This window comes from Corvus brachyrhynchos, unplaced genomic scaffold, assembly GCF_000691975.1.
Source record: "Corvus brachyrhynchos isolate BGI_N302 unplaced genomic scaffold, ASM69197v1 scaffold266, whole genome shotgun sequence".
Classification (NCBI taxonomy): domain Eukaryota; kingdom Metazoa; phylum Chordata; class Aves; order Passeriformes; family Corvidae; genus Corvus; species Corvus brachyrhynchos.
Window position 1 is genome coordinate 1037521 of NW_008238633.1, and position 26388 is coordinate 1063908.

At 46.2% G+C, this 26388-nt stretch overlaps 1 protein-coding gene across 3 annotated transcripts in view; it reads right to left on the reverse strand.

Moving 5' to 3' along the window:
- The window catches only part of FBLN2 (fibulin 2), a 98711-nt gene that overhangs the window by 38511 nt on the left and 33812 nt on the right, over window positions 1–26388 (reverse strand). The gene's annotated exons all lie outside the window — the stretch shown is intronic.

Here is a 26388-nt window from a genome sequence, read left to right on the forward strand (position 1 = left end):
ACCACTACCCATTCAGACCCACACACTGCAGTGTTAGGGACAGCCATCTATTAAGACATGTTGCTGCTTTAAATTTAAAAGTGCTTTAAAAGTGCTGCTTTAATTTTAAAAGTGTAGCAGTGAAAAAGGTCTTTGTTTTGGACTGGGAGTGTTGACCAAGGACAAGCCAAGCTACTGTGCCATTTTAGAGTTCAACTGCCTAAAACCATGACACACACTTTAATCATGCAATCCATACAAATACATAATTTATTCTCATACCAATCACACGGGAATTGTACTTTTGTTTGAAGTCCTGAAGGAGGATTGTACATCTATATCTGAACCGTATCTGATTTGCTGGGGCACAGATTGCTCTGTGCACACCCTGGCAGAGCTCACATGGGATAGGGAACTGCTTATGAATGCTCCTATGAAGCTGACCCAAAGGCCAAACATCTTTCAGGTTGCTGTTGTGAGCCTTTTGTAACTCTGGCAACTGAAAAGAAAATCCCCAGCACCTGCCCAGTGCTCAGTCCGCTTCCACCAGTTCAACACATGCAGCACAGGCTAAAAACACATAGCCTTAGCTGCCCTCCAGGAGAACCCACCCAGAAACTATTCACAGAAAAGTCTCAAATCAATTTTAGGGGAAAAAAAGCCAAGATTTTCATTTTTCTCGTGATCAATTCATCCAAAGTAGAAAAACTGTAAAATTCCTCAGAGGAGTGAACTGAGTGTTCATCTCTGTTCAGAATATCACTGGAAACACCGGGCAGATTCACCCCCTGGCTCATCCCCAGCTGCTGGTGTCAGCTTGTGTTCTCTGCTCCGCTGCGCAGCGCAGCCTTCACAGGAATGGCACAGCACGAGCCCTGCAGACCTCGAGAAGGTGAGAACAGAGAGGAAATGACACCACAGCAGCAGCCAGTGGCCTGGACAGCCCCAGGAGCGCTCCTGACCAAGCATGTGCCCTCCAGCTTTGCTTGGACTGAGGACTGCAGACAAAAAGATTCTGAATAGCAGAGGAAGAAAACCTCTGAGTTTCACTGAGTTTCTAATCAGCGAGTAGGGATGCTTAAACCAGACAGAAGAGTTGTTGTAGAGCTCCATCTCCTTATTTGGGAACCCTCCAGGATTCTTCCCTAGTCCTTGTCAGGTTTATAATCATAAATTACACTGTTCCTTTCTTTTATGATGATGTTCTGAAGAGATCTCTCATTTCCTCAGGCTTTTCTTTATGAAGTTTTGTAATCAGGCTTTGGGGAGAATTTCAGCAGTATTGATTGTGGCCCAGGGCATTTCCTGGATTAATGACAGGCTGGAAGAGCTGATGGCCCCCGGTTCTGCCTTGATCCAGTAACCCAAGGAGGTTTAAACTCTCCAGGATACACCCAGCGCCAGAGCAGTTATTGTGAAGGAATTTCAGTGGGACACTTAAGTCAACAGCAATGAAACAAACCTCCTTTTATCCCTCACAGAAGTAGGAGGAAATACTAATTTGAATGGGCTGATAATGAGGTTTAGATTGTTCCAGGGGAATTTCACAGCCCTAGCAGGAAGCACAGCAGGAAATCTCTCCTTTGCCATGCAGTATGCCTCAGAACCACAGATGTTTGGAAACAAGGGGGTTTAGTTCCCTAAGAAAGTAATGATTTGGGGTAGAAATTAGGAAAATGGAGTTTTTAACTTCTAAATGAAGCACCTTGTTTGATGCTGTCACTGTGGTTTCACACAACAGCTATTGGGTGACTCATTTTGCTCATTCCCACTTCAGTCTGCCTCCAGCTCGGCCAATCCATGGTGCAGCTCAGTGTAACCCCACAACACACTAAGAGAAACACAGTCACATGAACTGTTTAATTCCCTAAGTCCTCCGTGTCACAAATCTACACCACTCAGATCACACACAAAATTCCTGTGCTTTGTTTCAATTCTATGTTCCTGATTGAAAGTAGCGAGTCATTCATGTACGTGTTCATCAAGATAAATGGCACTCCTGTAATACCAGCACTGTTACTGAAGTCACCTTCAAACAAGGCAACATTTGAAAACTGTTGTAAACTCTGGCAGAAGTGGCTGTTTTCACCTAAAGCTGGGGTTTGACCCCGTGCCCATGGAAGCCTACAGGCCCTGCAAGCTCCCTTTACCAAAATTCAAAGCACAAAGCCCTTGAACACAGAATCACAGAATCCTTAAGGTTTCTGTGGAAAAGACCTGAGATCAAGTCCAGCCATCAACCCAGCACCACCACCACTAAACCAGTCCCCAGGTGCTGCATCCACACCTGTTCTGGAACACTCCCAGGGACGGCGACTCCACCACTGCCCTGGGCAGCCTGTTCCAGTGTTTGACAACCCTTTCCATTAAGAAACTTTTCCCTAATATCCAATCTACACCTTCCTGACACAGCTTGAGGCCATTTCCCCTTGTTCTGTCCCTGTTCCCTGGAAGCAGAACCCGACCCCTCCTGTCAGGGAGTTGTAGGAAATGAGAAGGTTCCCCCTGAGCCTCCTTTTCTCCAGGCTGAGCAACTCCAGTTCAGCCTGGGGTTGTTTATATATAGAACAAATATGAACATATTAATATTTAGGCCATTCCTTAGTGCAGCAGCACTGATGGAGCTCAGACATGTGCTGAAGGCCACTGCTGACCCTGGTCCTGTCTGAGGCACAGCAAGAATGGGTAGGACAGTGACTCCTGCAGGGAACAGCCAACAAGCAACAGCTGCATGTACAAAGTATGAAACCATCAGGAGATTGTTATGGAGATCAGCATTCCAGCCTGTATCTGAATCTACAGAAACTCCTTCCTCAGCCACCTCAGCATTCCATGCTTTTCGGGAGCTGCAGAGACAGTCCCAATCCCTCTCCCCTTCTTACGCACACAGCACTGCAGCGAGCACCAACACGGCTGCAGGGACAGAGCTGGCACCCAGGTCAGCTCAGAGTTCTCCTGCTGGTCCTGAGCAGCCAGAGGAAGACCATGTGTGCTGGGGCAGGTTCCACACCCCACGTGCACAACCTGAAACAGGCACAAGCTAAATCGCAGCCGGAGCTCCATCTCCCGCAGTGCACTCTGGCTCACACTTCCTACTTGGAAAACACAGGCTGCAGCCACTTTTAGAGGAATTTACATTCCCAATTGCATTTTAGTTTGGAATCAGAGATGAAGAGAGAAAAGGGACTGACTTGTGAAAAGCTCCAACTATGTGATTTAAATGTGTTTTGGAGCATTTGGGATAAGGCAGCAAATTCTAATGAAGGGTGGAGGAGTCTCTTCATCTCTCCTACAAATTCTCATTACAGTTACTTTCTGCAGGAGACACCTAAAACAGAGGAAAGGAAAACATTAAAAGAAGCAGAACTTCACATACCACTTCATCAATACTTTTCAAAAAAGCCCCAGTCTTTATCATTTGTGTGTGTAAATAAGTAGAGTGCACTTCTCAGTTTCTCTGTTTTTCAATATTCAACCACACACCAGGAAAGCAATGTCCAATCCCACACAGCACTTGTGCAAATTATAACTGAATGATCAAAATATCAGGATGGTTGAATTTTGAAGTCTTTTATCCAGGTTTCTAGTTCAGGGTGCTAACAGCTTGTGATGAGAGTAAAGCCTTAGTGCTGCCCAGAGGCTGTTGAAAATAAGATCCATATGAGGCTTTGTGGTGATACAGCAACAAGAAAGGAACAAAGTGTCTGGATACTTAAAGGCAGACAAGTCTGGACACTGCTGGAAAAAGACAATAACTTGCTGAATCATCAGCCAGGAGAAGGGACAGAAGTGGGTGGAACACTGGGCTCTGGGTGGCTGAGAGGGTTTGGAGCACCACCAAGCTGTGCAGACTCACACACCCAAGCACAACCCTTAGCAAGGCCACAGCCCTTCACATTTTTCTCAGAGTTTTAGTTGTCAATTTAACAACTGTACTCCACTGGCTGAGTTTGCCAATAGCTTTGACTGGGACAGTGTTTGTTCATAGTCTTGGGCTACAAAATGGTGATGCAGAGTCAAGCTTTTTAATGTTCACATGTGTTTAAACTAGGTTTTTCTTTCACCCTCCTGAGTATATATTTATATATTTATATATATATATATATTTATATTTTTATATATATATCCTGCACAGGGACCCAAATCACTAGGCAGATTTTACTTTTTCGGTGGTTTTTAATTCCTGTGTCAGTCACCTCATGAAAAACAAATTCTTTAAATAAGGTCTGAGAGCATTAAGAAGATGCATCAAAGATAAACTTACCCCCTCTTTAGATCCAGGCCAAGAAGAGAAATATCTTATAAACACTGTCATCAATCTGCAAAAATGTAGGGGTTTAGTTCTGTAGCTGATTTAATTGGATTTACTTTTGTTATTTACGTACACAAAGGTAAATCAGCACAAAATAGGTCTTTTATAAACTACTCCATAGAAGCAGGACCTGCATACTGTTTGGTCTCTCCAGCAATTTTACAATTTTGACTTCTTGCTGCCAAGATCTATTTTGTTTTTATTTGGGTTCAGCACTTACACCTTTCTCTGCTGCGTTTGCAACTGCAAATGGATGCGAACTGGATCTTTAAAAGCAAGATACAACACTAGGGAGCACTGACAAGCAAACCAGATCCCTCCCCCTGTATGGAATGCATCCTTCCTAACCAGGGAAGGTAGGGTCAGCTTTGAACCTGCTGCTTCTCCCAGTCAACAAACACCCTTGGGTAACTGTCAGCTGTTTCCCAACCACTGCAAGGCATCAGCTTTCACATGGAACAAGGGCCACACAGTGGGGAGAGGTGAGGGACTGTTCCCTTCTATGTAGAGCTGGAAATAGGGGTCACAGTCGGACTCCTTTGCCACTCTCTGTAAATCTTCAACGAGAAAGAGGAGGGGTGGAGGGAAGGTGGGGTATATGTGATGATAACAGCATATCAACGCAGTGCCTGCAAACCAAAACGGAAGCCTGACACCCTTCTCACATCAGATAGGCCAGTCCTTATGAAAATTTGAAGTAAAATCTCAACGTTTTCAACACATTAATATTCTGGAAGGCCACTGACCCAGCCAGCACAAGCTGCAGGTATCGAAGATGCATTTTCATTTGAAGGATTTTCCAGTCCTTCCCACAGATGAGATAAAGCTTTCTGAGGTCTGACTGTCCCTGTGGCTCTGATGTTCAGCACAAGGTCATGGGAGAAGGTTTTCTCTAACAGCAGCACAGCTAAAGGTTGAAGTTGCCATGTCAGGGGCAGCTCCAAAGCTGCTGGGACAAGAGCTCTGAGCTGTGCTCCGTTCAGCAAGGGTTAGGACCACCAACAGAGTGTATTGGCAAGGCTGCTTTTAGGGAGGAGTTGTTTGTTTATAAATTCAAGTAAAATGCGCTGCAACCACATTGTAATGAAAGATTGGCTATCTGGCAAGAGACAGAAACCCTCTTGGGATCACAAGCTTTCTAGGCAATTTGTTACAGAAGCTTTCATAAAAAATATGAATATTCCATTTTCAGTAACAGAAAAGTGCCCTCCACGTGTTCCAGGTTAGGACCTCTCCCTTTAACCTTCCTGTGTGAGGCAGCTTGCAGGGGCAGCGCTGCCACATGGCCGTGACCGGGGCCATGGGCACGGCCCCACAGTGACAAAAGCAGCAGTGACCCAGCTGCTGGGACAGACAGGAGTAACTACAGCAGCCTTACAACACCAGCCAGTGTCATCTGCGTCCAGCTGGAGTCCTGCAGCTCTTACCCTTGAAGGTTTCTCTGTTTCCCTACTGCTTTTCCTCTCCAGAGTCCCTTAGTCTTCTCCCTTTCCTACCGGCACACATTACTCCTATTTTTATTGACCCTTTTTCCTTATCTCCCCCCAAATGCTATCTCTTTTCCCACATCTCTTCAGAAAATCACTGGCAAGAAAACCCAAACCAATCCATTTCCCTCCAAGTCAGGACACAAAACAACCATCCAGCAAGGCCACCACTACTGATGCTACATTTCTCACCCAGTCTGCCTTTATCAGCCCCAAACCTCTGTGCACATCCACTCGCTGACTCGGCAGAGGTTCTGATTTCAGTCAGGACCACTGCTCAGTGTGTTCAGAGTGCTCTCCCAAGTGCCATTAACCCTGAGCTCGTGTTCCACAGCTGCTGGGGGAGAGCAGATCCATTATCCTGCTGGCAGCACCAGCACGTGCTGTGTCTGGGCTGCACCACCCCACTGCACAACTCTGTGTGCAGCCACCCGGAGCCAAGGGATGCACTCAAAGGAACATGACACTGGCACTGAATCCATACAACTGGAATAGATCTCATTCTGTGCAGCGGCTCATTGACTTCTCAATGGCTTCTAATTCCCAGTGTCGGCACATGAACTGACTGGCACCACAACCCCATGAATAACGTTTCAGGAACCTGAGGGAACATGGAAACCTGAGCTAAGAGCTCCAAGAATTCCCAACAATATCAAGATGACTTACATTTACAGTGTATGCAGTACAAAGCACCACTGCCTGGCGTAGTGCAACCATTTCTGACTGAAGGGTAATTACTTTTCCTCACCATCATCTGTTAAAGTCCTGATTAGCACAACTCCATGCACTTGATTCGTGGAGCAAAGTTATTTCATTAGGAAGTAATAAGAAATACTGAACAGAGGGAAAAGAAGCCTCCTAAACAAAATTCTGCTTTCCACATCCTCATATCTCCACAAACGTTCCCATGTTATAGTTGTTTAATTACCTAGGAGTGGGAAAACTGCTTAGCCACTTCCAGCTTTCCAGGGCTTTATGTCAATTTACAATGACAGAAACAGGTTTAATGACATCAATTGTCCCTGAGAATCGGTGATAAAAAAGGGGTTTTTCTGCAAACCTCTGTACAGTAGAGTTGGTACATAAAAACCAACTGCAAATGAGGACAATACAATGGCCTTTAAACACAGAAGGTTACATTAGCTCCCAAGAGTCAGCAACTGCCTTCAAACAAAACCACCCCAAAACCCAAATTGCCCAGTTCTCTGCCAGCACCACGTAGATCCAACTCAAACAGAAACACCACGGGCAGGTATGACTTTCTAAATGCTATTTCCATGGAATAGTTCCAAAACACTTCGTATGTTTAAAAAGTCAATTAAATTTGATATGTTTGCTTGACATCCAGTGATATTTGCTAAAAAGAAAGACTCAACATTTTTAGCCCTTGATGCAGTATTTTCCCAATCCAGTTTGGCATACAGAAACAAGTTCCAAACTGAACTTAGGAACTGTGTACCCAGCACCAGCCAGCACCAGCCCTGCTGGAGGAATGCAAGGGATCTGACATTTTACTAAGCTATAATCAATAATAATTTTTTTAGTTGCTGATTACAGGTATAACTCCAGTCACACCTCCACAAATGCCCAGCCTGTCCCGATTCTTCCCCACTGCAATGCATCCGCTTTTTAAGCAACGATTTTATGACTTTAAATTCTGAGGACAGACTCACCTGACACCAGTTAGAATGGCTTCAAGCTGAGGATGCTTTCCCTCCAACACGGCCATAATTTAAATCCCAGCAGTCTAACTCACAATAATCTCTCTTTATGCATTTTTTGAAAATCCCCTCAGTGCCTTAAGAACTGCTTTGGCTGCTAGCAAGAGGTATCCTTCCCATCTCTGAAGATATGTACAGCACAGCTCAGGTCATCTTCATGTCAGACACATCTCAGATGACTTTCTCCTTTTTCACCTCAGGTAAACAAATGGGTCCATCACACATCACCTTTACAGAATAGGTTTTTTTTAAGAGTAACCCAAGCCAACATGCAGTTTCTATACATTTTAAACATTTTTTTCTCTTAATAGTGGTAATCTTCACTTACCAGAGCTGGTACAATACAAACTCCCCCTTCCAACCCTTCTTCCCCCATATAAGAAAAAGGTGATTTTTTATGTTTTACAGAATCATGGAATCACTTCGTTTGGAAGAGACCTTTAAGATCATTAAGTCCAACCACTACCCTAAAACCCACACTCATCCTTCTCTTTGTAACTGGCAGGATTTGAGGAATCCGGGCTGCAGGGATGATGGCAAAAGACAAAAATGTGCTGGAGCTGATGTCCCCTGGGCTCTGACAGCAGCGGGGAGGGCCAGACTCCTGTGGCCAGCAAGGCCAAACATCCCGGTGGAGCTCCTGCTCCACGTCACTGCCTCAGCGCCGGCTGCCAGCCCTCGTGCCAAAAGCCTGGCCAGTGCCAAGCCCCCCGGCTGCCAAACCACAGGGAGGGGAGGCTGCAGGCCTGGCTGGGCAAGGAGTGCCAGCAAATTCCCTGGAGCTGCACAGCTGGACACACCCAGGGCCTGGGATGACCCTCCAGCATGGAACGGTTCCTGCGGGCCAGGACTGCCAGCGCTGGCCCCGAGCACCGGCCAGGGCTGTGGGGCACTCCAGGGCTCGGAGCAGCCCACACTCCTGCTCCAGCTGGGAGGGAGCCAGCAGATCAGCCTCTCTGGGCTGGAGTTATCCTCCTGCAGCCATCCCTGCAGCTGAGGAGGAGCTCGTGCAGACTGCGTGCTTCGTTTGCCTCATTTAACCAAAGCGCGTCAGTGCTCCCACCTCCCCGAGGCCCAGCTCAGCCAGCTCCAGCTCGCAGGCAGGAGCTCTCTGAGTCAGGATTTACCTCCACACACCTACAAGTTTATTTCAGCAGAGGAGGAAAAAGCAAAGAAAGAGGCCAGCCATGTGTCCTGTTTGCCATGTGTCCTGTTTGATCCACTTTCTACAGCTTAATCCGACGGTGTGGAAAATGAAAACCTGCCTTGTCTCATCGCACATGGCTTTTGAATGACTTTCCCAAGGAATCCATTCGTAAATAAATTATAATTGGAGTAAATCAAAGGACCCGGGTCAAAAAAAAAAGCAACGCTCTGGCACGAAGCCAACAAAAAGTAAGAACTACACGGATGACTGTGATTCCTTCTGACTTCCTTCAAAAACGGGTATTCACCAAAAAGCCCCCACACTTTACATACTATTCTGTGTTTCTGTAAAAATATCTGAGAATTAGCACTGCCAAATATGCCAGTGTTTGGAAAACAGACAGGAAGCTGCAATTACTTGCCCATTTCTATCTCCTTAACCCAATACTTATTTTCTTTTCCTATTTTCCATAGGATTTCACAAGCTGCAAATGACAGAAGTGGGCTTTTACCTGTGGGGATTGATGCTGTTTAGCATAACCCAGGGCTCAAGTGCCACATCCACACGTGTTTGGGAACACGTTCAGGGACAGTGACTCCACCGCTGCCCTGGGCAGCCTGTTCCCATGCCTGACAACTCTTTCCATGAAGAAATTTTTCCTAATATCAAACCTAAACCTCCCCTGGTGCAACTTGAGGCTGTTTCCTCCAGAAAGGAGGTGATACTCTCTGATCTGCTGTGGAACCTGTAACACCCAGCACTGAGGGAACGAGAGGGATTTAAAGTTCATCCCATTCCACCCCTGCCATGGGCAGGGACACCTCCCACTGTCCCAGGCTGCTCCCAGCCCCAATGTCCAGCCTGGCCTTGGGCACTGCCAGGGATCCAGGGGCAGCCCCAGCTGCTCTGGGCACCCTGTGCCAGGGCCTGCCCACCCTCCCAGGGAAGAATTTTTCCCTAATCTCTAATCTAAACCTGCTCTCTTTTACTTTAAAACCATTCCCCCTTGTCCTATCACGATCTACCCAAGTAAAAAGTCACTATTCATAGAACTGAAAATCATTTAGGGGTTCATTCTGGCTGCATAAACTCCATCAAGCACCAAATACACAGAAAAAGAAATATCTCTAAAGAGAAAGGTTCTTATCCTTCTTTTAGGTGGGGTATTTAAATTCAGGCTCCATTAAAACCAATGGAAACTACCACAGCAGGCTGATACCTGTCCAAGAGATAACAACTTCCATTTGTAAAAACAAAGTCCTGAAGTGACAACCCCCAGTTTTAGTGATACAGAAACCTGCTTATCTGCTTATTAAAAGCCAATTCAGAAATAAATTCCTCATTCTGACGAACCAAATTACCAGCAAACAGAGAGCTATTAAATGCTACTAAATAAATCTTTGCAAGCCTCAGACTCTTATTTTCTTGATTGCATATGTAATAAATACCAAGAGCTCGAGGTAATACAATATGCAAGAGGACTGAATCATTTTTTGGCCATAGGAAAGGAGATAATTTAAAAATGTTATGTAATCCTAACAGACTGACAGCTGAGGTAACCACCTCATGACAATCTATCTAAAGAACTATATGAAGCATGGCACTGTCCCAAAACTCCATCTCTGTCATCATTCATTCAGTGAAAACTCTCATCCATGTGCAACTTTTAATACTAGAAACTGCTGTCAGTATGGAAAGGAAAACTTTACCCAAATATGACCTAAGAAACTTAAATAACTGCCAGAAGTACGAAGTGGAGAAGTCAATTAAAGGTAAAGAGGATCTGCCCTGAGTCCCAGGTACACTTTGTGGTACAGGTGACAGGAGGGCAGCCCCATGGCAGCGCCAATCCCATGGGCACAACCCGAGTAGTGAAAGCCCGAGACAAGCACAACCAGTTATGTAGTCACTGTAGTGCAGCCTTTATTAAACACCAGGTTCCATTTTGCTCACAGGAGGGTGAGTGAGGTTGACTTCAAAAAGGAAAAAAAAGCTCCCCTGCATGGCTCAACACTACCCAGGAGCTGGGGAATGAACCTCCAGCCCAAGCCTCACCTAGAGCAGCATAGAGGGAGTAACTGGGAGGAGAAGGAAAGGCTCATCTGTGCAAGAGGTCTTTGCTTCCTCAGCCTCCTGGCAGAAAATTGCAGTGTTTCTTCAGGATCACGATTCACTGTAGCCTTAAACAAGAAGCAGAGGAAAGTCTTAAAAGTCTACTTATGGCCATGGTAATTCTAGTGGGAGTTACACCCTGGTAATGCCTGCACCCTCCTCTCCTTGAGCCCAAATGGCAAAGAGTTAGGAAAGGTTTTGCTGTACCCCCAGAGCTGGCAAACCTCTCCCCCTGGCAACACAAATGTCAGCCAGCCCTGCCCACAGCTCTACCCCAGCTCTGAGGGCTCTGAGTTCACACGTGGAACATTCTGCATGGACCTTATGGCACCTCAGAGCACTGCAGCCCTCCAAGCTCCATCTCCCAGCAAGGATTTCTCTGAATCCTGTGGTTCTGTTGCTTAGTTCACCACCCACCAATCAGCCTTCTCAAAGCTTTATATTTACCTACAAACCTCAGTAGCAGAAGCTCAGGCCTTGCTACAAAGGTGACGGCTGAGGCACAGTCTCCATTTAGACCCTTGCCTTAGACCCCATCACTTTTAACCCCTTGAAATTTAATTTCAGCTGTAGGAGGCACACATCACACCAGGAATGTTTTATACAGGCAACCACTCACTGAAAACCTGAAAGGAAGAGACACTTGTTCCTATCACACATTTCTGCAATCTGGGCTTCTCAGTTCCAGATTCAAGACTTGCGACAACCTGAAAATATGAAATGTGAATTTTTAACCAGAAACTTTTTAAAAATTCGAGTTAAATGTAAAAGCGCAGCCAGGAGCACCAGTCATTTCCAGGCTGGAAGGAGGCTGAAGGGCTCTGCGGGCAAACATTCCCACAGCTCACCAGCAATGGGAGGAGATGCTGATACACAGGAGCTGAGTCAGATGGGGAATACACAGCTTGAGAGCATCTGCAAGGCAGAATGGATGAGAGCTCTGCTGTGATGAGTCACCGGAGAGACGCAGGAAACGATTACTCAAAACAGGACCCATTATCAGAGCAACATTATGTTTTATAATGGGAAATTAATGTTTTATTCAAGTGATATTTGCTAGATATAATTCCTTGTATCCAAGAGCATCTAGAACTCCAGCTCCACCTTGGATCTGATTTTCTGCTCAGTCCTGAACTCCCCCAGTTGCACAAGCCTCTTGATTGGGCCTTTTCACAGGCTGGGAAGCTGAAGGGCATGAATGGGTTTTATCACATATAATGGGGATGTAGACGTGGATGAACAGGGTTTGGGGTTTTTTCATAGATAAAAGCTCTTTGGGAACAAATATTTATCCCAGTATATGATATAAAAGATAAACAAGCATTATAAAATCTTCCATAGATTTTGAGAAGGACTGAACCTCAAAGAATACCCAGCTCCAGCCTCATCCAGAAATGTAAACAGTTTAAGGGGGCTGGTTGTTGTCCACAGCCTGCAAGTAATTAAGCACTAATTCTCTACCACCTACAGAGCAAGAAATTGGAGAGGAAACATGGCACATTGCTACGTGTGCACTTTTCAGTCAGACTCCTGCATCTCCATCACCCTCAGCAGAGCACTGCAGATCTGCCCTCCCCTTCCCAAACCCACAGATGACACCAGCGATCTCCAAAGGCAGAAGGACAGATTGTTATCTCAAAGTGAGGCATTTCCAGAGTCAGCTGCAATTGTCCCAAAACACCCAACGCCACCCACAAAGCGGGAGGACAGGGAGAAACATTGCCAATTCCCTCAAGTGGGGCTCTCATCTGTGATAACCCAATCCTTGAAAAGACCTTCATTCATTTCAACAAAATATTTTCCATGGTATTTGCAGAGGTTTTTTTCACTGAAAGAAGATGAAAGGCTCAGTTGCCTTATCTGTAATTAGACACGCATTTGCTACACATTCCTGGGACAAATAAACCAAATTTACCTTAATAGGGTGGTTTCATCCAGCTGAACTTTTAAATTTAAACCAGTTTAAATTTGCTGCTGTTTTGTTGCACATAACATTTTACAAATAAAAACCAAACCCAGCGCCAGGAAAGCAGCATTCCATGGCATTTTTTTCCAGCTCTACAGACCTCCTGGGGCAAAAAAAGGGAGGAAAGCATTTGAAGCATGAAGGATTTTTTTTCCCTTCCCAGTCTCCAGGCCCAAGCAAAGCCCTGCTGGAGCTGCCTGGTGATGTCAAACACATCCCCACATCCCCATCCTGGGCTGAATCCCTGCGGCACCGCAGCCTCGTGGGGCTGCTCCAGCCCACTCGGCTCCCAGCACCCGCTCCAAGGCTGGCTTGGGTGGACACACTCCAAACTTGAGCCAGACCTCTATTTTCAACTCAGATGAGTATCTATGGCAACTGTGGGGCTATTTTAAACCATTACTATTTAGCCACCTCCAGGCTGAAAGTTAAATAGACAAAAAAACCCAGCCCACCCCATCACGCACTCCTCTAACAGCTCACGGCGTGTGACAGAGCAGGATCGCTTTTAATTTGCTCTCTCCTTACAGGGTGGGTGGGTTTTGTTTGGTTTTAAACATTTGAGATTTTGTTTTTCTCTTTGAGGAAAACTGTGAGCCTCCTATTTTTCTAAAACACATCTTTTAAATGAAAGGTGATGATGGCTTTGGGCAGCCACATGACATCAGGGAATGGAACCTTACAAATAACCTCAAATATCAGATTATCTGAAACATGTTGTAGAATCTGACACTCCTTTAATTTTGTAGGTGATGTCCAAGGCATACATTTCCATGCTGCAAAGAGTTTATTCATCTCTTTACAAGCACAACACTTGACAAGCAACTGTAACCTCAGGCTAGATTAACTCTCTTCCTTGTTCTGAACACGACTTGCTACAAAAGGCAGAAATTCATCAAATTAATCAATTTGCATAACTGGCAGCTATGGAAGAAAAAGCCAGGCGAGTGTTGCAGCTAAGCAGGAAGCCAGGTGCAGTCTGTTTACACAGACTTGTTATCAAGCTACAGATACATCACAAATGCATTTGCTGTGCTGTGTTTGCTTTGCAAACCAGGTCCTACTTTACATCACTTTGAGATTTTCTGAGCCCTGGGGCTCAGCTCAGCTCCCCAAGCAAAGGCTCCCTGTTTCACTGGGGACACCTCACGGAGTGCCTTGACCTCCAGTGACCGAACCCCCAGGGCTCTGCAGCACCACGCTTTTAAGGGACATGCAAAAATTTCCATCTGTCTGTATGCCAAGTGTTCACATGGAGCCAGCCAGCATTCCCACAGCACCTCACACACCTGTGGAGCAGCTCTGCCACTCCTGAACTCCTGCTTACAAAGATTTGATTTTCAATTACATAAATTGTGGCAACAGCCATCACTGCCGTAGAACTGCTTGCCAGACTAATTCAGGGGATTTAGGAGCTATTTTAGCCTCTGATGAAGGTGGTTTTTAGTCCACACAAGTAGTTAAAAGTTGCTCAGCAGTTTGAAAGTTAACAACCAAGTCTTAGTACCAGGGAATAAGGAAAGAGGGAAAACAAGATAAAGGCATTTTCCAGCCTCAGCACACAGCTCCCAGCACACAGCTGGAAGCTCTTCTGCACCTTTTTTAAGGCGCTGGATACCCAACAGAGTCATGCCCATTGTGCCCATCAGTGTTGGCTGTATGGACACGTTCATCCTGCATGCTGTGGGTAGTGTCTGTACTGAACACCACCTTTCAACCCTGTGCTGGAGCTCAGCCTGCACATCCACACACGAGGGTACAGCTTTCTCCTACTCTCCACCAGCTGCACGCATGGCCAGGCCCCTGAGCTGGGCTGCAGGAGCCCACATGGAGCACCTTCTCCTAATTAGACCAAGATACTGAATGAATAAAGGTTAAACTTTGCCTTCTCTGCCCCGTGAGAGGCAGGGCCAGACAAACCTGCACTGTACTCTAGAACTGAGGGAGCAGCAGAGAGAGGACAGGTTATGAAAGCAGATAGTTTGCTTTTCATCCTTGGATGCACAGATATGAGGCAACACGTACCCACATACTGAGAGTGCCATGGGCTACTGCGCCAAAACCATCGCTCCTCTGCACCCACTGCTAGCCTGCCTTCTCCTTGCACTGCACCAACACTTGCTCCCTCTTACTTGCCATGAGCTTTGGCAGCTTCCAGGTTCTGAATCTGGAGCGGATTCAAGCAGCAAAAGGAAAATCTCAGCAAGGTGGCAGCAAACAGCCAGTCAAAACAAACGAGAGGGGGTTAAAAAACCTCCCTAGCTCATCTTTGGGAACAGAATCAATCACCACGTCAGCAGCGTGGTCCCCTTGCCCTCCAGGAAATGGACTCTTTCCTGAACCTTGCAGGGGAGAGAGAGAGAAAGCTTGGACTTGATGATCCTTGAGGTCTTTTCTAACCTTATTGATTCTTTGATTCTATGAGATATATAGATAGATATAGATATAGATCTGTTTCTCGCCATTAAAAAACATAAAATGGGAAACTGCTGTGGAGATTTCTTCACCACTACCAGGACTACACCAAACTAAGCCAAGACTTGCTCCAAGACAAGCATCATTCTGACCTGGTATGAATGCAGCACACAAGGACAAGTCTCAAGCTAAACACTTAGAAAAATGTGCAATGACTCTGGGTATAAAACTGACCATATGGCACAAAACCGACCACAGTCCAGACACTTATGTTCAAGTGCATGATTAACCTTCTGTGGGAGTCTGAAGCTGTCTGTGCCACATTTGAAACAGAGCAGTGAGAATCTCACTGGCAAGGGTGGGGGAAGCATATTAATCAATCATCACCAGCTCTTCTTTCCTAAAGGAATGTGTTTGGTGATGCTGGATGAGTAGGCATCAAGTCCTTTCCTGCCTGTCATGGGAAGAGGAGCTCATTTGTGACCCTCAGCACCGTGTCACGCCAGGGGCCCAGTGCTATCAGCTGCATGGCCATAAACATCCATTACCCAGACATTCAGTTTGGGGAATTTACAAACAAAAGAGACAAATGGCTATAATAATGTATTTATATAATGATCATATGGTTTATGAGGTATTCGTTTACTATAGATTAACTGTAAGTTCTGGGAGAGGAATTTGAGTCTGACCAAAATACGTAACAAACAAGTTAATGCTTTGTTACTGCAAAGGAAGCCTTGTGAAGTGAGAGCAACTGCTGTGTGTCCATGTGAGATGTAAGGAGCTCTTTCTTAAAGACAGCATTTCATTTTTAGAATTTCTAATGCTTAACCGTTGCCCTTCACCATTTTAAAGTAATACCAGAGGACCAATACAACTAAAATGAGTATATACCTTACTGAAACTAATGGGGTTAACATGGCATTGACGAGACAGGGTCTGACCTTCAAAGTCTTTTTTCAAGGAACATTACTGACTCCATGTAAAGGCTGAATAACAGCAAGCACTCTCTCTGAAATAGCAGGGTCAGATTTCAAAGCTGTGTAAATCTGTTCACCATACCAAGAGGAGACTTCAATATTACCCAATAAAGGTCAGATCCCATGGTTTAAGGGGTGCAGACAAACAGCAGTGCTGATGATGCACTGGCTCTCTGCACGGTCTGGAGTGAGAATGGGGACTTGGGACTGGAGGCTAAAGGAGGCTCAGTGTCAGCCCAGCAGTGTTAAACTCGTTCATCCTCCCTGCAGGAGTGTCCCAATGCTCAGCCTGACACTGGCCTCTCTCTGCCACATGCCACAATTTTTCTGCATACCAAATTACTCACACTGAAAAGCAAATGTTTTGGAGTCAGGTTTGGCTGACTGCAAAAGCTCCTGTTCATTTTAACTGGCTGGTTACATTCCTCAAGAATAAGAAAACCAGCAGTATAATTCTTTTTTTCCTCTAAACTGGCTAGCTTCACCTGGTGCCAAGGCAGTGAGAGTCCCTGCCTGTCCCACAACGGGTTCTTGGCCATGCCACAGCACAAACCTGCTCCTCTTGTCCCTCGGGGCCAAGGACGAAGGAGAAAGAGCACAGACACTACCAGGAAAACTTTCCCAGGGCCACAGGCTGAGCAAGGCAAAAGTCTGTGCTTCAAGAACACATGCAAAGCACATTCATAACTTTAAAGCATCATCCAAAACTTCTGACACCACAGCACAAGGTTTTGGAAAGTCTCCGTATTTATCTTCCACCAACAAAACCACCACAGTCAATCCAAAGTGACTGAAATTAAACATTTATGGAACCTTTAATGTAAAGCCCAGTCATCACCAATGGTCACCATGCTTTTGATTTCAGACATGAGTTCAGACAACACTTACCAACTTTGATCCAGAACCAGGAAAAGTACAAATTTTATCATTACTACATGAGACGTTACTTAAGTGTGTGTTATCTTCAATGAAAACAGTTCCTCAGAGTGAATCTCTTACAAAATCATTTGGCTAGAACACTGTAGGTTTGAATCTGGAAATGAAAACTACCAGTAATTCCATGCAAGGCAATTCCAACACCAGGAAAATTAATGAACATTGCAGAGGAAGGATTCTTGGATAAGAGGGAGAACTATATTAATCTTCAGCTGCTTATAGGCCATAAACAAGATGTTTTATAGACGTAGCTGCAGAATTACAGTCGGGTGTAGTGGAGCTTTAAAGCCATCAACTGGAAGCTTGATAGCCAAGCCCTGACAGCACTTGGCAGAGCTCTGGGGTGGGTGTATGGCTTTCTGTGCCACCAGGCACACAGTGCATTGCCTTCACACTCTTACCCAAAAGTCTTCCTCCTAGTGATTTCTCACAATCATTATTAAAAATAAAAGAAAGAAAAGAAGACTCCTTAAACACCACTAAACTCGCTCAAAGCTTCTCATTCTGCTTGTACAACGTAAAAGAACTCTTTTACCTGATGGAAAGAGCCATGAGAAACAACCATTATATAAGCTCCATTTTCATGACAAAGATACGTTTTCATACATTTTCATTTCAAAGTCATGAAGTTCACTTTTGGAATGACACACTGGACACGTCTGGACACGAGTCCTCTGCTCTCCCCTGCTCAGCCGGCCGGAGCACAGGGCGTGCTTTGCTGTTCAGTGTTTGCCTTCCAGGGAATTCTGCTCCCCACCAAAGCCAGGTTTGTGTGTCTGGAATGTCTTCTCCATGTGCCATGGGCACGCAGGAGGTTTGGTATCGAGTAGAACAAATTCTGTGCTACAAACCACTGACAAAATATAATTGGTTCCTAAGTCCCTGCAGGATGTCTCCATCAGAACACAAGTACAAGAAGCACTTTAGGAGATTCACCTCATACAAGATGTGTAACTCTTTACTATTAATCAATTTAACTTGTGCTCAGAAATTATTCCAGTAAGTAGCACATACAGTGTCTTTGAAGACTCAGACTGAAATGAACTTAAAAGCAGTGAGAGGTGAGAAGAGAAGGAAACTGAGGTACAGCCAGATGTTCTTGTTGCAAGAGCTCATTCATCTTCTTCTCAATTCTTTCCCTGCCTTTGAGCCAGCTCCAGTCAAACTCCAGCTCCCCTGCTCCAAACACAGCTGATGCTGCTGCTCACAGAGAATGTACGGAGGAGGTGAGTGCTGTAACAGATCAGTGCCAGACTGGAGCCCTCACACGGTGCTGTGGGGATTATTACAAAAAAAGCATCTCAGTGCCACTCTGAGACCAGAATATATTGCATAAAATCAGCTAAAATTTTTCTGGACTATGTAAGACATCCATGGAAAAACCCATTTTTCCCATCTGGTACTCAGTCCTTTTTCAGCAGCGCTCATGATCATCCTGTACTGAGCACACACCTGCTTTTCCAGTTGATTTGGATTTTGGTAACCTGCTGATTTCCCTTACACCACTGGAGACATGTCTCCCCGCATTTCTTGCCTGCAGCTCTCCCAGAAGAGTTCCTGTACTGGTCCTCGATGCCTGGTGGCCAACTCCAGGCTGCAGGGCCCCCACACTGGGCCACCAAGTCCCGGTGCTGGGCAGCCCCCCCCCAGCCACCTCCAACCACAGCCATCAGCACCCCCAGAGCCCTGCCTCAGCTGAAAGGGAACATTTCCTGAACTGCAAAGCCACACAAGGGCCTTGGCAAGGGCAGGAGGACACGCAGCAAACGAGGAGAGGGAAAATCGGCACCGAGCTCCAGTGGCAGCCAAACAAACAAAAAAACAAAGCCAAAACAAAGCAGGGAAGGCAAAGGTGCAGCCCAGATGGCAACACAGGAGAGAAGATGCACATTTTTCTTCTAGAAGTAACATTTCTACGTAGTGACCTCATACAAAATAAAGCTCATCCCAAGCATTCACCCTCCTTACCCCGGAGCCATCCTCACGTCCCCAGTTCAAATAACCTTGGTGGAAGGGTGTTCAGACTGATACACACCTATTCCTTGGGCAGTCCAGGTCACTGCAGCTGCAAGCAGTCACTTGCCCTGTGCATGGCAGCAGGAAGGCTACGAGATCTCATGTGATGATTTTCATTATTTTCAAGATGTACAGTTTACACACAGCAATAGCTCACAAGAGCGTCAACTTCTACAACACCTTTTAAAAGTTACTGATGCAAATCCTCCCCTTTCAGGCAACTGTTTACAGTGTTAAAAGGTTTTAAACCCAGAGCTGTTGAAGCCATAAACATTTATTTTAGTACTTGGTAATTCAAAGCTATGGTCAAACAACTCTGAGCCCTTCTGAATGCAGTTGGCCTCGCTTCACAACAGCATCACAAAAGCAGGCAGCACTCAGACAAGAAGGGAGGAGTTACTGCTCTGGGGGGTTGTCTGAATGGCTCCATTTCTGCTGTGGGAAGCGTTGGAGAAGCTGCAACGGGGGGAGCAGCCACCTCCCCTCCCACCCCCTGCACCCACCCCAGCCACTGCCACCACCTCATTAGCCACCCCATCATCATCAGCCACCCCATCACCATCAGGGCACCCCAGGATGGAGGGAAACCAGCAATTCCAGCAGGCAGTGACCAGCTGCAGACACAGTGACTCAGGAATGCTGCTGCCTACAAACCTGCAGGGTGCTTTGTGGGTCGCAGACACCCACAGGCAGTGGTGGAGCAAGGCAGGTGGATCCAGGGGGGCTCTGAAGCTCCCTGGCCCCTGGCAAAGGCAGGGAAGGGGAAAACGTGCACAGGAGTTTTGCTGGCCCCAAATACAGCACAAACACTTCTTTCTCCTACCCCTCTGTCAGCCTTTGGCTTAGTGCAAACACCCCTGGTGCTTTGGGATGGCAATTTAGGACTTTCTGGTGGCTTTGGAAGGGAATTGGTCACCTCAGGCACAGCACAGACAGACTGGGAACAGTCAAGAAAACATAAAACCTGCTCACACATAAGGGGATCTTTATAAAATTCCAATTACTGCTGGCTTGTTACCTAAGAATCCCTGAGAGGTAAGAGATACTGCTCGCTGTGAGGCCTGGGGTAATGAAATTACAAATCCTTTCATGAGTAAGCATATGCTAGAAAGCTACGTTTATTTGGCCTACATATTTGAAACTGTTCAAAAGGTTATTGTCTCACAGAATTTGGATCAGGAATTACTACTTATATACTTTCCTTTCTCTAACAAGGAGCTATATTCAGAGTCGGTTTTAATTCCTGGGTGATCGATTAGAGTAACAGACACATTACTGCAAAGAAGTCGCATTTAAATTCTGTTTTGAAGGAGTATCAATCATGCATACAAAAAAAATATACTCTCAGATACCTACTATAAATAACCAGCAAATGGAGTCCCCTTGAGAAACCTGGTGAGCCCAACAGCCTCGTCTGCTCAAGTGGGTAATTAATTTGTACAAGAAAACTCCCATCTTATTTTCATACTTTGTCTGCAGCATGCTTGAATTTCAGAATTGAGATTCACTGTTCTTGTTGCAAACCATGGATGGCACTGACTTTGCACAAATAATGATTTTTACCTCTACAGAGCAAGCACACGAGATGGGTTTTCTGAGGTATTTTGATGCCATCCTAGGTTAGGTGCCCAACTCCAGCTGCACTATGGCAACAATTTGAGATTTAAACTATCCTAGTAACTAAACCCCGTGAAGGCAAGGATATCTGAAAACTCTCCTGTGTTCCCTGTGGAAAGCCTGTCCCACGCAGGCACTGTCCCTGGGTTTGTGCCAGCAGCACAGTGCTCCAGGGAGGATGGGACGCCCCTACACGCCCCAGCCAGGTGTGAATGCCTCATCCTGTTCCACTTTCAGCCATTCTCTGCACAGTCCCTCGGTGCCAGCACTGAACACAATGGATTTCCTTCTCCAGAACGCTTGCAGCCAACTGTGTGAGTAACTCCTTGTGCTGCAGCAAACAGCTCGGGGCATAATGCACTACCAGCAGAGGGTCTGGCTGCACCTCGCCTTCACACCAGAGCTGGGACAAGAACTGTGCTCTTCAGAGGGTGTTTAATGAAGGCAAGACTGGCAGGAGCTGCAGGAACACACGTTTGTCCCACCCTGCAGACTGTACCTGCCTGTCAGGTCCCCAGTGATTCACACTGAAGTGAGGAGCTGTTACCCCAATTTTAAGAGTAACACAGGAAGATGGAGAGCCACCTTCTCACACATCTCTGTTTACTAGACTGGCAGGTACTGGGGTTTGAAAAGAGAACTTAAGACCTGGCTCTTAAAAGTCTGCAGACATCTGACTGTGACAGTCTACACCACTTTCAGCAAAGCATGGCATCCAATCTTGGCATTCTGCATACCAGGCTTGTGCACCACTGCACAGATCTCTGCAGCTTTGAAAAGGATCACCTAGACTATACTCTCTAACTAAAGACCACAAGCTCTTGGTTCAATATACAGCTACGGCTTAAAATACTCTTTTAGATAAGGACCAAAACAGCCCCAGAAAGCCTGACACAAAAGTATTGGTAGCCAGGAGCTCACAAGCTGTGGCTAATATCTCAGTTTTAGAAGGAAGATACACGTGAGGAATGGAAGAAGGGCTGTGGTGAGGAGGGTTTGGGCTCTACAGGGGAATTCTTGCAAGGAATAACATTCCCAGTGCAGAGCCCTGAAGCCCAGCCAGCTGGAAAAGCAACAGCAGGATCTGACCCAGAGCAGTTCCCAAAACACAGCCAGGCAAGCAGCAGCCATGCAGCAACATGTCCAGAGACATCCCCCAGGCACAAACCCCAAAGCACCAGCAGTGACCCCAAAAGCACACTCTGGGACAGCTCTGGACACTGGGATTTGCTGCTGCCTACGTGCCTGGACTGGGGGGCTCCATCAGCCCCCGATCCCTGCTCCAGCTCCTCACGTGGGACTGCTCCAAGCACCTGAGACAGACCTACTGCTGCATCCACTGGAAGCAAGAGCTTGGGAAGCAGAGAGCCAGGTCACACCTGGCCGTCTGTGCCTGGACATTGGATACCTTGGCTACTGTTTATTTCAGAGTCTGCAGACAACTACTCTGAGTGCACTCCTGTGTGTCATTTGGGCAGGTCTGGGTTTTCCTTGCACCCTCTGCTCCCAAATTCATGCCTGAGGTGACAAGTGAAGGGGTCCAGGGAAGACTGTGCAGTAGCAGCCATGAAGGAATCAGCCCCCCCACATCCTACATGGGATGTTTTCATTAACAGAAATGGTTAAATTATTTTCCTTTTTCCTCCTGAACTAGCATCTGGCTGCCTAATAAAGTACAAAGGCCATTTTTGCCAGAACAGATAGCCACTTTTTAATTTTATAGTATTTTTGTCTTCCTCTTTCTGCAAGCCTGCCTCTTTCCCATTCGTGCTACCTCAGAACTTCAGCTACCAAAGAAACCACTGAACACTGTCACCCGGGGCTGCAATTCATGCTGATTCACACCTGCTGGCCCAGAGGCTTTTTCTCTTCGAACACCAGTCTCCTGAGGCTTATTTTTATTCCTCAGATATCCTATTTTGAGTGCTCAAAGCTGATTTCTTCCTGCTACAGAAAGGACTGGGATAAAGTAAAGAACACAGGATTAAGCCTGAGGTAATTCAAGTGAATTTGAGACAACACTTCACCTGATAGCAAAAAATACAAAGTAATTGCAAATAGAGTGTGTGTCTGAAGGACCATGCAGGGATTCTCCCACCTCCAGTGCTTTTTATGGTGGCAGTAAGAGGGACAAAGCGTGGGTGTGCTCAGGGGATGCTCCAGAAACCCTCACTGCAGGTCTGCTTTCACAGAACCACAGATTATCCGGAGTCAGAAGGGGCCAAAAGGATCATCAGGTCCAACTCCTGGACCTGCACATGGATCTGTTTGTCCTCAGTTTGGAAATCCAAGGTCATCTTTCTCCATGAGTTTCAGAATCAGCACACACGCAGCACATGAGCTGGTTGAGATCTCAGCTACATCCCCAGAAGTTACACAGGAGCCTCCCAGTAGCTCCTGCCTGATGAGGATTCGCCTGCAATAAATGCCACTCTCACATCCACTGATCTCAGCTCACAAATTGGTGCAATTCACTTCAGTTCGAGAACAATTATCTTTATCTCTAAAAGCCACCACCATAAAAAAAATCACCAACTGTGGAGGAGAGTAAGTGGAAAACCACCTCCACTCTGAAACATGACAGTTCCAGCTAGACCCAAACTGCTGCTGAGCCTGCCAAAACCAGAATGCAAATCATAAAACATTCACAATGAGGCTGCATGCTACCTGAGTTACATTTATCCAAGGAACAGCACTCTACTGCCAGAGCATGGGGAAATGGAAGAAAGTGGGAAAAACATAACAGAATTTGACAATAAGTTCTTGAAATATGTTTTAGGCAGCCCTCCCCTGATCAGGGCATTTTTAGGATGAGGAAACAGGCAATACAGAAATTAAAACTCCCCCTGTTTGCTGCTCTTGCAGTAAGTGACAGGGTAAGATCAATATTTGGAGAGAGACTGTATAAAGAGAACAGTCTCCATTAATCTCACCCCTTCCCATGGTGAAAGTACTTAATTTACACTCTCTCAGCTGAGTAATTACCTCTGCTGTACACTTACAGCTCCTTCAGGAATGCAGTAACCAGCACTTGCACAGAACTCCAGAGGGCCTGTGTGCTGCTGCAGAAGTTCTCTTCAGTCCCTTTTCCAGATCTGTGACCAGAGCACTCACCTGGAGCGGATCCCCAGTGAGGGAATGCTGGGGCTGGCACAGAGCAGGGGGGCTGGAGACCCCTGAGCAGGAGGCACCATCCCTGGGGGAGGCAGGAGCACACCCCTGGGCTCCCACAGCCCGCAGAGCTGAGCCTGGCTCCCCCCCCGGCACAGGGAGAATCCAGCTCCCACAGGGACCATCTCTGGGATGCTCCTCCCTGGGGCTGTGAGTGCTGCTGCTGCCCCAGGCAGCCACCAGAACATCTGCAGAAGGGCTGGTCCAGCAAAGCTCAGAGCAGCCAACAAAGGAGAGGGGAAAATCCCCAAACAAATGGCAATTACCAGAGTCCACGAGAGGAGATGCCACAGGGGTCACCTCAGCTGGCTGGTGTGAACACAGGGCAATACTACAGATGAAAAACAATGCTAAAAGGGGAAAGAGAACCAAAACACAAAGTTAACCTTTCCTGAGCACCCAAGTGTTCCATGTTGCTTCCACCATTAGATCACGTATGAACCAGCAGAGATTTGGGAGATGAAAAGTCAGCTACATATAAAACCAATGCGAGATATACAAAATACAAGTAATAAAGCCAGGTTTTTAACCAAAGGCATCAGGATCCAACCACAGCAGAGTTCTGGAGCCAGCATACAGCTAAATAGGAGGAACAAATGCAACAGCCACCTAACTTGGGCTGAAAGCCTCTGTGGAAGCTCCCATGGTTCTCTAAACTTTTCTAAACTCTGCGGGAAAAGAAACACTAAACAAAACATAAAAATAAACCTGAAGTGGCCATAGAGGCACAGAAATGTACCCCAGAGCACTCTGCTGAGAGCTGGTCGAACAAAACCCTGCACACTGCCAGAGTGACTGCAGCCTCATTAGGGAACAACACAACAGCCTCACAGGCTCTGAAAATCAGGGGATTGCTGCAGTTTACATCATGCTGACGATTCCTGAAGGGAGAAAAGAAGTTATTTGGCAATTCCGGTAGATTCTGTCATTTTATAGTTGGAAATACATGCACAAAATTTATGTTTTCGTTCCGTATCTGGAGGCGAGATTAATTTTTCTTTCAAGTCTGACTAATATCTTCACTCCCCCTCTACCACTGGCTCAGGAGTCACCAAGAGACAAGATGTATGTGTTTTATTACTTGAAACATATGAAGCTACTCACATGAATCACAACCACGTCAATTAAACCAGCAGAACAAGTGGAAACACTGCTATCCCTGGGCATGAGCGCTGGTGCTAGCCATGGCAAGAGAGATCCCTCATTTCTGGAGAGGGCTCTTAGTTCCATACAGATCTTCCACCAATATTCCTGATGGGAATGGTGGGGCAGATCAGGGGCTGCCTGGCCAGGTCCCACTGGTCAGTGACTGTGGGTGGTGGCACTGGTGCTGGCTCCCAAAACATGCAGCAGCTCCGTGGGGCAGGGAAGCAGCAGCCCACAGAGTCCTGTGCTCCCAAGGGACATTTATTTTTCATTTCTACTTCTGCAATATTTAAAGGAAATCGTAGGTATGTCAGCTAAGGGGAAAATGGCACCTAGTGATCCCCAAGCCTGCTTCTGTCAGCTGAACAATTCATGCCTGACATGCCATCCATCACATTTTGCTCCAGGCACCTCAACCTAATCCAGCCCCCAACCAGACCTGTCTCAGCCAAGCAGTTCCCAGGAATCACAGACTGGAAATCACCCAAGCAGACTCTGAAATGCAGTACTCAGCTCTGCTGCTGAACGCTTTCACGGCAACAGACTTTCTTAAACCCTCTCATTGAAAATTTCAGAGTGCTCCACCCATCTTTCCTTTTTCAAAGAAAAAGAAAAGGCGATTTAATTTAAAAATGCATCTTTTTTAATGTGGCACCAGGAAACAGGCCCATGTATCATACACAGCCTTGGTGCATGGCTCAGCTCAGATTTTGAGGTAGGCTGGAACAAATAAAGGGAAGTCAAACGAAAAGGAAAAAGCTGCCATCTCCGTCCATGGACCTGGCACACCTTCTGTTTGAACAGTCACAAGGTGCTGCTTGTGTTGGGACTTAAGAGTCTCAGCTCCCAATCTGCTCTCCTCCTCCCATCTGCCTTAACCTTCCCCAGGAGATGGACTGGACAGCTCAAGATGTTTAAGGGCTACCTACACAGCACAGGAGAAATGCCACTGCCTAGGGACTAATCAGTATTCTCTGCAAGCATCCTCCAGCTGAGTCTCGTGAGAACATTTTGTGCCGCATCTTGAAAGAGGAGGTATTGCTCTTGATTTGATGAAAAATGAATTGGAAGTACAAGCTGTATGTGCGCTAATTTACAGCGACAAAGTTTGCATTCATTACAGTAATGAGCACTGCATAAAGCATATAATCAACACTCCCTGCAGATGTCAAGAGGAATCCAGAGGCAGGAAGGAAATACGTATACATGCCACAGTTGATCATAAACATCATAAACTTCCAGCCCCAAGAAAACACAAAGCAAGAGACAGTCCTTTTTCTCCCTACTAGTCCTCAGGGGTGTTTGGGTGTATCTCTCAAGTTCTTGAACTAATGAGCTTAGACAGGCTTTCAATCATGGGATAAATATTACAAGTGCTCTAAA